General features: G+C 41.9%; 1 protein-coding gene and 1 non-coding gene across 2 annotated transcripts in view; both read right to left on the bottom strand.

Moving 5' to 3' along the window:
• Positions 1 to 12,759, bottom strand: part of Bnip2 (BCL2 interacting protein 2) — a 216,625-nt gene extending 203,866 nt beyond the window's left edge. The window contains exon 1 of the mRNA XM_051197873.1: positions 12,755 to 12,759. The gene's annotated coding sequence lies outside the window, so the exon portion shown is untranslated. The remainder of the gene's footprint in view (positions 1 to 12,754) is intronic.
• Positions 671 to 777, bottom strand: LOC127232047 (U6 spliceosomal RNA). Its single transcript, XR_007835343.1, has one exon. It is a non-coding gene; the product is annotated as a U6 spliceosomal RNA (small nuclear RNA).
• Positions 12,760 to 13,814: the final 1,055 nt, after the last annotated feature.

The following is a 13,814-nucleotide window of genomic DNA, read 5'->3' as shown; positions in this document are numbered from 1 at the left end:
GATGTGGTCAAATAATACTGGGCACCAACTATACACATTCTGCCAGACTGAGAATTTACTGGGAGTAAAATGAGCAACCTCTGGCTTCTAACTGAGAAGATAAATAATAGTAGTGAATTGCTGCACTTATGATTTCTTTGTGGGAACAGGGCCTTGCTCTATATCCTCAAACTCCGGATTTTCCTACCTCAACCTCTCAAGAGGTAGGAGTACAGGAATATGTCACCACATCTAGCTCAACATGATTATAATTTTAGGAAATACATTAAGGGATAGAGAGATAGCTAGGGTGGTAAAGTGACTGGTGCACGAGTATGTGGACCAAAGTGCAGATTCCCAGCACCTATGTTAAGGGTACCAGTAACCCTGATACTAGGGGGACAGAAAAAGGAAGATCAACAAAATTCATTGGCCAGCCGGCCTAACCTAATCAGTGAGCTCTAGGTTCAGTAATATGGACAGCACAAAAGTCTGGGCCAGCATAGATTATACAGCAAGTTTGAAGCTAGCTAGGGCTATATGAGACCCTGTCTCAAATGCTTGTGCGCGTGCGTGCACACACACACACACACACACACACACACACATATTAACCTGAAGCATTATAACTCCTTTTCAACTATCTGTCAACTATCTTCAACTTGAAGCTCAGCTGAACTCTCCGTTTTGATAACAGGACTTGTAGTGCATTATGAATTTGTCTTATTCTTGCTCAGGGCCATGCTCATATTTTCTGTATTACTCCAATTTTAGTATATGTGCTGCTGAAGTGAGCACAAGTTGATAGATGTGTGTGTGTGTGTGTATGTGTGAGTGTGTCTAGGGTGTGTGTATGTGTGCGCGTGCGCATGTGTGTATGGGTGTGTGAGTGAGTGTGTGTGTAAGAGTGAGTGTGTCTATGGGTGTGTGTATGTGTGTGTGTGAGCATATGTGTGTGTGTGAGTGTGTGTATGGGTGTGTGTATGTATGTGTTGTATAAGCCAGAGGTTGACACTGGGTGTCTTCCTCAATCTCTTCCTTGCTTTTTGGACTTCCCACCTCCTGCTCCTTAGACTCATGTTTGGGGAACAATGGAAGTTTAAAAAGATCCTTCTCCAGTTTAAAGTCATCTATCAGAGACAAGACAAATTAATAAGCTTCCGATTAGAGGTCTTCTGGATGGCTAGGAGTTTTTGTACCCAGCCAACTACATAGGAATATTTATATAGAAAATTAAAGGGCAGTTTTAATAGGCCTGATGATTCAAGGCATAAAATACATTTATTCTAGGAGCTATTTGGTGGGTAGAGTGGCACATAAATATAGCTGAACACCTAAATTGTTGAGCCAACTGAAGAGATTTAGTATTGAATTCTACTCACATAGAAGTGAATGGCTCCCCTTGAAATCAAAGGGATTTGTATCTAAACCAAGGATGCTATACTTACATTTTATGTCCATTTCTGATTTGGAGTAACTTTCTGCGATAGTAGCAAACATTTAGTGTGGTCACCACTTATCTCTAAGTCTTCTCTTGTGTATTTTACTAAACCCACAATGCTTCAGATATCCTATTACTGCTTAAAAGGAAACTAAGGAGCTGGTGAGATGGCTAATTAGGTGAGCACTTACTGTACATGCATGAGAACCTGAGTTTCAACTCAGCACCCACAGAAAAGGTTGGGTATTGGCCATGTAACAGCACTGTGAGGAGCAGACATAGGTGGATGGCTAGTCTCCCTGGCTGCCAGCCTCACTACAGCTTTGGTAAGAAGCCCTGTCTCAAAAAATGGGTCAAACAGTGAGTAGTAGATCAGGACACTGAAGTCCTGGCTCTGGCCTTCATGCACACACAGGCACATTTGAGCACACGCACACACACACACAGAGAGAGAGAGAGAGAGAGAGGCGCATGCACACAAGGAAAACTGGGGTACTCACGAAGTGTCCCCAGATTATCTTATTCCTGATTAAGGAATTCATATATATATATATGTGTGTGTGTGTGTGTGTGTGTGTGTGTGTGTGTGTGTGTGTGTATTGGCCCAGAACTCCTTATGTACACCAGGTAGCCTGGAACTCACAGAGATCTACTTGCCTCTGTCTCGAGAGCACTGGTATTAAAGGTATGTAGTACCACACCCACAAAAATTCCAAGTTTAGAGGCACAATTCCATCCTTTCTGGAAATGCTAGAACAGTCAAATTTCTTCTATGTAATAAAACTTATGGGCTCAATCGTCATAGGAGCACCATAGGATTTCTTTTGTAGACATGGCCACAAAATACAATTCCTAAGAAAATGAAACAAAGCCTTTGGTGTGGCAGATTTGGTTACAAGGTTAATAGGAACAGTTAAGATCAACTATATTCATCTCAGCAAAGACTGTGAGCAAAGCAATACTGAGTAATCGTTTTTACAAGTGTCCTGCTGTGTTACCAGCTGATCATGCTTAAGGACTATGTTTTAAGTAATTTTGTGAGGAAGATATGGGAAATCATTTCATCTCCTAGAGCAAGAGTCCACAAAATTCACCATCCTGCCCGTGATAGGCCACGTCATACAGCACCTGTGATCAACTCAGAACGATGTTTCTAGAGCTACAGTATTTGAAAATGAAAAGATAAATTTCATCTAAAGCTAACAGAGAGAACATACTCAATGAGCAGAATGCATCAATGGCAAAGCATCTCATTGGAAACAGATCCCTCTCTATATCCCAAGCTGTAGGTTTCAGCCTTTCTCCCAACAACCTCAAAGGAAATCCCTTTCCTTTAAATTGTACCCTCTTGGCATCCACCTTATGAACATTGAAAGCCTTTGACACAAAGATCAAAATGGAGTGTTTGGAGCTAGAGAAATGGCTCTATGGTTAAGAACACTGGCTGCTCTTCCAGAGGACCTAGATCTGACTCCAATCACCCAAAGAGTAGCTCACAGCCATCTGTCAGTCAAGCTCCAGGGTATCTGGCCTCTTCAGGCACCAGACATACACATGAGTACACAGATTTACAGTCAGGCAAAATGTAATAATATAATATATGAAACACAAAAATTTAGATTGCTTCTCAAAATAAATCCCTAAGGAACTGGGGAGCTGGAAATCCAGTATTTTAATGCATAACAAAGGACAGATAAGGCTGCAACAATCATGATGTTGGATCTGCCTTTTGTTGCTAATTATACAAACAAGAGGAAAACACTCTCCACCTACTGCCCTATGTGATATAGAAACCTGAAATGCAGCTTTATATACCCTAAATATGACATAAACAAAAAGAAAAGTAAAAGCTATGATTTTTTTTTTCAAATTCAGTATCTTAGGTGGATAGTCAGTTTCATTTTGACAAGAAAAATGGGTACACAAAATAGACCATTTATAAGTTTCATGTGTGTGTGTGTGTGTGTGCACATGCGCGCACGCATGTGTCTGAAGGTACATAGCACATTGTGCACTCATGCAGTCATGTGCCACCGTACACACAAGGAGGCTAGGGGACGAGTGACAGACTTGGGTCTCTCCTTCTACCATGTATGTCCCAGGGATTGAACTCAGTTTGTCAAGCTTAGCAGCAAGCATCTTTAGTCACTGAACTGTTATGAGTAGTTTTTCTGCCAGCCTGGTCCCACGGCCACGTCAGTCCCAAATAACACCAGAGATGCTGTATTAGATATGAAGCTGTTGCCCTGTTACTAGCGTTTCTTATTGGCTAGCTCTGCCTTAAATATTAACCCATTTCTATCAATCTAAGTATTTCCATGTGGTCTTATCTTACCTGAGAGAGGGTCCGGACCTCTGCCCTCTCAAGTCTTTACATGTTGAATCTCCTCCTACCTCTCCCTGAATCCTCCTTATCTCCTAACCCTGCCTATCTTGCTTTCCTATTGGCCAACAGTAGTTTATTCATTAACCAATATGAGAAACATATTTACAGAATGACATCTCCCATCACTGAACCATCTCACCAGACCCCACAATGAGCATTATAATGACCTCAAGCATGGGGGCAACTGGAATTTTTTTTCCAGATGAAAGAATGAAGCTGTGAGGGATTGTACAGATGTAAGGAGTCTAACTTCCCTTTCTTGGGACTGCCTTGCAAGTTCACAATCCCATGGCCAAACTGGACTGATTGCACCAATTTTCATTGTCAGGATATTTCTTAAACACAGCAGAATGGAGGCTTTATCCAGTAATGACATATCCAAATATATGTTTCTCTAAACACAGAGAAACAACAACAGGGCATAGTAGCTAGCCTAGGAAAGCCTATTTCTATTCAAGGACAATGATGTGCACAAAGAAAAGTTTCTCTCCCTGGAAACAGAGGATGAAAGTAATTATTTTGAATAAGTACTTATAAGTAGAAAGAAATATTTGAGTACATTTAACTTAATATGCTTCTAATTCCACCAAACTTCACCTCTCCAATTAGTCTTCAAAAGCTCTACAAAACATTGAAACTCAATTTATTACAACAGATTGAACTAATTCAAAGAAAGAAAATCACAAATATTTACCACCTGTTTGTGGAGAAATAAAGACTAGCATGTAATTTCTAAGAGGTAGGCAATGTTCTCAACTGAAGTGGGAGGCGGTTCATTCTAGCATCAGCCACGCGTAAGTATCTCTTATTCTCAGTATTGCTGCTTTGATCCTTATAGAGGAGCTGCCCATACTTTACAAGATGGCTCGGTGAATAAAACACTTGCTGAGTAAGCATGAGAACCCGGGTTCAGATCCCCATCACTCACATTAAAAAGCCCGGCAGATATGGCAGCCTGCCTGCGACCTCTGTTCCTTAAGCAGACAAGAGATATTTCTGGGGCAACCTAGATGGGGAAGTTCTGGATTCAGGAAGATACCCTGCCTCGGTACATAAAATGGAGAACAGTGGAGTAATGGCAAAAAGATCATTTCCAGGGTTCCAGAAATAGAGAGTGTCTGGCAGAAAGGGCTGCTGGATCTCCTGGGATTGGAGTTACAAACTGCTGTGAGCTGCCATGTGGGTGCTGGGAATCAAACCTGGATCCTTTAAAAGAGCGTACACTTAATGCCTGAGCCATCTCTCCAGCCCAAGAAATGTGTGGAACTTTTTGTTTGTTTGCTTAAGGAATACGGTTTTCTCTGTAAAAAGTGGCACCTGTGAGAGGAAGGAAACACTGACAGCTTTCCTGTTCCCCGAGTGATGAGAACTGAGCACTTCATTGGTCTTAAACTTAAAAGAGGCCTGTGCCTCATCAAATTAGAGAAATGAAGATTTGGGGATTAACTGCCCAGAAAGGAATTATTTTACCCAGGAAGGCTCTTGTAAAATAAATTATATTCTCAGACAGACTTCAGCTTTTGTCCATTGCAATGGCTGGCTGTAATATCAACTTAAAATAAATTAAACTTGCCTCAGTGCTCAGACTGCTTTAACTGAGGTGGGAAGACCCACCCCAAATGTGGGTCAGGAAGCAACTGGGATACAAAGGGGCATGACCTTCGTTCCTGCCACTGAGTTAGTTTATGCTGTTGCTGATGGTTCCTTCACTGACATCAAAACCAGAGTTTCCAGGCTTCCATTACTGACCGAGGACAGGTGCTTGCCAGGAACTGCCAGATTCACAATGCCCAGACACTCAGCCTCGAGGACTGAGCAATTGCTGGACTTTTAGCCTCTCAGGTGTGATTCAACTGTTATTACTATTTCGGTGTCAGCTGAATCATTAAAGTGTGTGTGTGGGGGGGTGGTCTATTCTATCAGTTCTGTTCTTCTTTGGAACCCTGACTAATAAACCGATGAAAAATTACCTGCTGTAGGAATTGCCTTCCCACTACAAGCCACCAGAAATCCATGTGAAATACATTTTAAAACCATTCCAGGCAGAGGAGGATTGTGGTCCTTGAGCAATGCAATCAAATGAGCCACAACTTACAATTGCTGTAGCTCACTGGCTAGAGGTCAATTAGAGGTAAGAAGGAAGAATCACAACCAAGCCCAGTGGTATCACTGTGCTGAGATCAGACAGGAGTTTAGGGAGAATAAGGCATCCAGAATTTACAGCTAAATAAATGGAGATCTGCAAAGGCTATCCAAGAGGTAGGACAGTGAGGTCAGGGGAAGATGGGACTGGGGTAAAGGAAGTGAGTTCTGGAGTGCATGTGAAGTTAGGAACAGTTTCCTTTCTGCAACTGGAAGAGACACTTGTGATGCACAAGGCATCAGGCTGTATGTTTTGAAGAGTCACATCTTCAAAGTGATGCTAAAATAGTGCTGTGAACTAGCCATAAAAATTCAAATAAGTTAACTTCATGTCAGGATAAAGTACAACTGTGAACAAAGATAAGCCCTTCCTTCCTCCCTCCCTCCCTCCCGTCCTTCCCTAAGTTGCTTCTGTCAGATATTTTGTTGTCATGACAACAATTAATTAGTAAAGCATGCAAAGAAAGAAAGACATGGCCTGTAACTGGGAGAAAAAAAATCGCTCAATAGACCTGATCTAGAAAATGAAAGATGATTAATTAACATATATGAGACCAAAAAACCCAAATGAAACTTCTAGACATGGAAAATATATTAGCAAAATATACTAGACATGATTAACAGTACATCAATAACTCTGCAAAATAATAAATAATAAAATGAATAATAACTCTATAGAAATTATCAGGAAAGTAAAGGTGTTGTAATAGAATGGAAAATATGACTAATGACATGAGAAATCTGTGGACAACATGTGTCAGCCTAACACATAAGTAACTGAATTTCCAGAAGAAAGGGGGAGGCAGAAAAAATTAATAATGGCCCTTTTTTCTAATTTTATAAAAAATTGGTTCACAAAGTCAAGGAGCTCAGTGGCCCTTAGCCAGGACAATATAAACAAACATGAGCACACAATAAACACATTACTCAGAGTACAAGTAAAGAGAAATTGTAGGTGCTGGTGATAGGCCTCATCAGGAAAAGGCACTTGTCTCCAAGCCCGATGACCTGAGTTCAACCCCCAAAATCCACATGGGAAAAAGAGAAAACTGACTTAGCTGTTTTCTAACCTCCACACATGAGCCATAGCATATGTACACACAGATAGATAGATAGATAGATGGATAGATAGATAGATGATAGATAGATAACATACATACATATATACATACATGCATAGATAGATACAGAGATACAGAGGTGAAAGAAAGGGATGGGAGAGAAATTGATATATGTAAAAATCAAATATGAAAAATCTTATAAACAACCAAAAGAAAAATATTCATTGTGTAGAAAGGAACAAAAGAATTGTGAGGACTTCTCATGAGAAACTATGTAACCCAGAAGACAACAGAGCACAAACTTCAGAGTGCTGAGAGAGACAGAAAACAGCCATCTAGAATTTTATACTAAGGGAAAAGGTCATTCAGACTTCAAGTAGACATTGAAACATTTTCTCAGACAAACGGAAGTTGGGTGATCTGTACTAAGAGATGTGTTAAAGGTATCTCAAAGGCATTTTTTTTCAAGGAGGAAGAACATGACCCCTGGTAGAGATTTGTATCCACACAAAGAAAGAAAGAGCAGTACAGACTGTACTCATTGGTGTAAATGAAGGGAATGTGTTTTCATCTGGAAATCTTTTGAAATAATTGGCTACTTTTAGCAAAGATCATGGCAAAGTCTTGAAGAGTTCAGGGTGTATAGAGAGTTAAAATGTTTTAATAATACTTCAAAAGACAGGAGGGGCAATGAAAGCACACACACGTAACTCAATGTCATTTGAAAGTTGGTGGCAATAAGCTAAAGTCATGTATTGTAAATCCTAGAGCTACAAAAGGATAAAAGATGGGGGAAAGAAAGAAAACCAGGATAGCTAATGGGGGATAGTAGAGATAAAATGGAATAAAATACCCACGGCTTTGTGCATGCCAGGTAAGCACTTTGCCAACTGAGCTCATCCCTAGCCTTCAAAAGCTTTAATATAGGGCCACTGTGGTGGCACATCTTTAATTCTATTGCTCAGGATGCAGAAGTAGGCAGCTCTCTCTCTGTGTAAGTTCAAGGCTAGCCTGGTCTATTTAGTGGGTTCCAGGCCACTTATGGCTATATAGTAAGAGGCTGTCTCAATTTTTTAAAAAAAAATAATAGATATTAATTTACTTTAAAATAACAATAAACTCGCTGAATGTTAGTGTAAATAATGTCTTAATGAAAGACAAACATGTTTTCCACAACAAAACACTGGAAAGAATGCCTCCATTTAGACCCCTGCAAATGGTTCAACAGAGGAGAATGGATTCTCATATCTGTTTTTTGTATTAAATTATATTATGAAACTTCTGGAACACTCAACAGAACATGAGTAAAGGATGAGTAGGTAAAGAGCTAACAATATTTTTAAAAAGATGTTATGGGGGCATCTCTTGCGTTAAAAATCCTGTGTCGACTCTCAGAGAACACTGAGGTCCTAGAACTGCACTTTCAGAAGAATCTATGGCTGGAAATCATTTTTATTCATAGATCTCTCCCTCTATGTGTTATTGTACTGGTCATCCCTTTGTGTTCGTGGCAAAGACTGGATCCCTAGATCCCCAAGGACATCAGAATCTGTAGACGCTCAAATTTAAAATAAAATAATGTCCTAGCATGGTGTTGCACATCTTTAATGGTAGCAGTGGGGAGGCAGAGGCAGGAGGATCTCTGTGGGTTTGAGGCCAGCCTGGCCCACATAGTAAGCTCCAAGACAGGCAGAACTATAGAGAGAGACCCTGTCTCTAAATAAACAAATAAAGTGAGGTTGGGTTGGGGAGATGGCTCAATGGTTAAGTGTGTACAGCTCTTGCAGAGAACCTGGGTTAGTTTCCCAGTACACATGTTAGACAGCTCTCAACTGTCTGTAACTCCAGCTCCAAGGGATCTGATACCTTTCTCTGGCCTCTGCAGGCACCCATACACATGAGAGCATGTACACAGAGACAGATGCATACACACATAATTTTAAAAATAATTAATTTTCTAAAAAGAAAAATGTAACTCCTGTTCCAGGGGGTTCTGATGCCCTCATACAGACATGCATGCAGGCAAAACACCAACGTGTGTAAAATAAAAATAAATACGTTATTGAAAAAGGAAATTAAAATAATAAAATTATGAAATAAAAAGTGTTCACCTCTTCCCCCTTCCAGGACTTCCCCTCTCTCCCCCACCCTTGCCCATCTCTTTCCCTCTGCCGCTCTTTCTGCTCCTTTCCCTCTCCCTCAAATAGATTCCGATTGTCTTTGTTTCAGATGATCCTAGAAACAGTTCTAGACAGCAGGAAGTCCCCGAGGAAGCTCTTGCTCTCTCTACAGAAGTTGGAAGCCCTTGCCTACCTTGGAGTAGAGTGCTGATGCCCTCATTGCTTCTCTTTCCTTCTATTAATGCCCGCGTTTAGACTATATTAAAATCTTTTCTCAATAAACTAACTTGCTTAGACAGAGAGGGAGGGAAGGGGGAAAGAAAGTAATTTTTTTTTCTAGCAGCTTAAACAAGCCTTGCATATTACTTCTGCCTTGGGTTTCTGTACCTATCCATGTGATAGCACATTCAGTCAAAATCTAATTGATGTGTTGGTGACCCAAAGGTCTGTCTTTCCTCCCTCCCTTCCTCCTTCTTCCCTCCCTCCCTCCCTTCCTTCCATCCTTTGTTTTTTATTTTTTTCTTTGTCTTTTTGTTTGTTTGTTCTGCTTTGGTTTTTTGTTTTTGTTTTTTTGTTTGTTTGTTTTGGTTTTTTGAGACAGGCTCTCCTCCATATGTAAACCAAACTGGCCTGGAACTCACAGAAATCTGCCTAATTCCGGCTCTGAGTGATAGGATTAAACTTCACTGGGCTTTGTATTAAATACAAGGAATGTCTACTTTTCATAAGCCGCTCTACATGTATTTATCTAGTGACTGTGGATGCCAAGGCAGAGGATGATCACATTGGCATTTAATATAACTGGCAAAATCTACTAGGAAGGTATTAGCCTGGCCAAACTCCATTCTAGCAGGATAGTGGTAGGGAAACACACACACACACACACACACACACACACACGCACACGCACACACACACGCACCATGCCTTGAAAGAAAGGCAAATACCTATTTTTCTAGGCTGGGGAGATGGCTCGGTGTATGAAAGCACTTGCTGCCCAAGCCTGGCCATTGGAGTTCTAGCCCTGGTATCCCTAGACTGTGTAGCAGAGAAGCACCGACACCCCTGAAGAGTGCCCTCTGACTTACACACTTGTACAGCAGTGTGTGCCCCCCCTCATGTTCCTCACACTCACACGGTAATAACTGTTAACAATTTTAAGGATACATTTCCTGTTTTATAAAATGGAGGCCATCATAAGCTATTTACAAGCTATTTACTAGAGTGTAGGCTTTGCAATTTATTAGAGTCCCAAGAGACAGAAACGTCTTCCTGCAAATGAAAGCACCCCAGCGGCATTGTCTGGCTTGTTTTGAAAATCATTCCACATTAAATGAATTACCTCTTAAGAAACAAATAACGGGGCGGGGGAAGAGTAATGCTTTAATAAGAGAAACCAGAAACTCAGATAACTGGGAGAAAACTCTTTCTAATCCAGCCCTGTAAAATTGGGGATTTTTTTTTTTTTTTTTAAGAAGCAGGCCATCTGGAAGCTTGCCTTCCTGCTATGCACACCACTGCCAGCTGTTGCTTCAAGGGTCTGGCAAATCCACCCTTGAGCAGGGTGCCCACTGCTTTCGTTCCTAGAGACATCCAGCTTTCCCCCCCTTAACATGGATGGTGACTTTATAAAGAGTGCTGTTGTTTTATTTACTCTCCATTAATCACACTCCACTGTAAACAAAGTGTCTGTTTTAGTTCTGCTGACAATTAACCACTTGTCAACATCTCCCTCAAGTGCCTTCTGCATCTGGCTAGGAGGGAAACCTCTCCATCAAGATGAATGTACCTTTCAGCAACCGCAGGAGTTCATCCTTCTCTTTGGCTCCTCAGCAGCCAGGATTGCATTGTGAGTGAGGACTCTTACCCAAGCACCTTGATTAGGATGTATCATCAGAAGGAAAAAAAAAAAGCTTTTTCAAGATGTCTTTCTCTTAGTCTGTTTGCACTGGAATTAAAACATTCCAACTTGAGACCTTCCAAGAAGGGAGTTGAGGAAGTGAGGCAAAGGGAGGAACATCTAAATAAAACTAGTTTTTCTAAACTACCAAGTATGTGTTGACAACTCAGGAGGTTACTGAGAAATCTGTCCTTCCTTTAATAGTGTTCCCATCCCACGAGATCAAGAGAACCAAACCCCATGACAATTGGTGGTCACTGGAAAGTTTTATTCGTTCCTTTCACTAGGTTTCAACATAACACGACTTTCCTCACTTCCAAAGACTCCTTTCTCCTAGGATAACTTTCCTTCATTTAAAATGAGGGATGCCTAGTTCATTAATATTTTCTCAACAAGATAATTGTCTTAGAGGCAAAACAAATGTTGCGTTTAGTAGTTTGTTGTGGGAGATTCTTCTAGGGTGTTCCTTGAAGCCTTCTTGGGGTCCACAGGAAATCATACTGAGCATCCATGCTCTACCAATTGTGTACATTGAGGCCTCAGAAAGGAAGAGCTCACACATGGTATATGGGGAGGGGGGCTAAGAGAACCAATAAACAAACACAAAAGGAATATGGATAGGTTTCTAAGATGTCTCCTCCCTCGGGTTTAATTTATACTCATCCCCAGACTGGAGACCCAGATCATTTGACATCCCTCCCTGGAGGGTGAATTCCTGGGTGGGGCAGGGGTGGGAGGTGGCACTCAGGTCAGGAATCACTTGGCAGGAGACTGAATGCAGCCACTGTAACCCAAGGCCAATGTCAAACCAGAAAACACTGATGCCCTTCAGGGAGGAACCTAAGGAGGAACCAGACTGGGCCATGCACAAACAGAGAAGAAGGTGAATTGTTAGGGCGGTCTTCATTCCTCCTCTTTCTGACAAAATCTGATCAATCTAACAGCATGTAATTGGTTTTAATGAGGTATAGGAAGGTTTTTGCCCCAGGTCACCAGTCTGAGTAGGAGGGTGTTTCAGGTGCTAATCTTGCTCTCACAGCCTACCACCTTGTTGCAGCCAGTGCACGTGCCACACAGCCTGGCTTTGGCACCCTAAGGAGCAAAGAGGTCTGAGGACCGGACCATGGACCAACTATTGCCCGGTTTCACCTGGTAATTTATGCACAATTAATTGAGATATCTTTTATACTTGATGTGTTGCAAAATTAATGCCTAATTTATGTAATTAGTCAATTAACTCTAATTCCAGCATATGTTCCCAATGCCCAGAAGGTGTTCTGTTTCCCAGGTACTTATTTTGGTGTCACGAAATGCAGCTAATTAATTTTACATGCATATTAATTTGAGATCTCTTTAGCGGTTCCCTTTGTGCAAATAATTTTAATATTTGTGTTTCTAACTTTTGGGGGTAGGGTGGGGGAGGTGCAGGTGGTGTGAGGAGCACCTAGAGGGTCCGGATGGTGCCTAAAGGTGGCCCCTCGGAAGTAGGGTGGGGCAGGGCTCTAATGGAGGACTCAAGCAGCTGCAGAGAGCAGAGGTTGAGATTGCCAGACCCGTAGGGGGCGTAACTGTCCCCGATCGAAAGCAGAGATTCATTTCTGTGCTGTCCTTGATGAAATCAGTGGGTCTTAGCTTGGGGCACCAAGGTGCCTGGGTGTGCGTGCAACTGCTTCCCAGACATTTTCGAGGTGGACATCTGGCCAAACCACGCCTCCCCTAGTCAACCCCGGAGGAAGAGGTGTATTTATTTACTAATTTATTTATTTTAATGATTAAGGACAACACAAACTTCCTGGCCAGTTCAGGGAGACCGAGAGTGAATGAACTATAGCAATTAAGGTTTTTTTTTTTTTTTTTTTTTTTTTTTTAATCCCAGTCATCTTTAAACACCTCTGGTGTCCAGAGCCCTCGAGCCTGAACTCCTCAAAGCTGCTGGGTGGAAAAACAAACCAGCAGCAAGTCTGGGCAAGTTGCCCTGGGTCCCTTCCTGAAAGCCGAGTCCAGGCCAGGCACAAGTTTACTTTCCAAGTTATTGGGTGGCGAATTAAAACTTTTATCCTTTTTGGCCAAATTAATGAGCAATCTAATTAATAAAATCAGAGAGTAGTGTAAGTGCGGCGATAATGAAGTTAAATGAGCGCACAGTAAAATATTCACTAATCCAGCGTATTGCCGAATACCCCTTAATTCTGCTTAACACTAAAAGGGTTTTGAGCACCATAATGAGATTCCTCTGTCTGCTAATTAATTGACACGCTCCTGAATATTCATACGAGCTAGCACCAATACGTTCCTAATTGCACCGAGGAACAGATCTCAGAGGAAAGTAAACCGCCAAAGACTTAATTAAAATAATGTATTCTAGATCCAGGACAAGACAAGACATTTGCCTTGGGGCGTGCTAAGGAAGTGGCACCTGGATGGTGGAGGGGAGAGATATCAAAAGCCCAAGCTTGCCCTGACATAGGTGGCTCGGGACTCTGAGGGAGGGTCTGCAGCCATCAGAAAGCAAGAGCTGGGTGCTGGGTCCGAACCCCGGGGGCGGAGGACGCGTGGTTCCTAGGTGTGTTCCTGCTCCTGCTGCCCTTTGCTGCCTACCGGAGGCCCAGCCGAATGGGGTGGTTTAGGACCCCGGTTCCCACCAGTTCCCTAGTGCGCTCTGCCTTTCCTGGGCTGAACCCAGATGCTGTCTGGAGGCATGAGGGGAAACAGCGGTCCGGAAATTCCAGAAGAAACTTTATATTCTAGGGGTTGCCGACACGTCAATGACCCCTAATTCTCTCAA

This window comes from Phodopus roborovskii, unplaced genomic scaffold, assembly GCF_943737965.1.
Source record: "Phodopus roborovskii unplaced genomic scaffold, PHOROB, whole genome shotgun sequence".
Taxonomy (NCBI): domain Eukaryota; kingdom Metazoa; phylum Chordata; class Mammalia; order Rodentia; family Cricetidae; genus Phodopus; species Phodopus roborovskii.
Note: the sequence above shows the minus strand (reverse complement) of the source record. Positions and strands in the feature narration are given on the sequence as shown.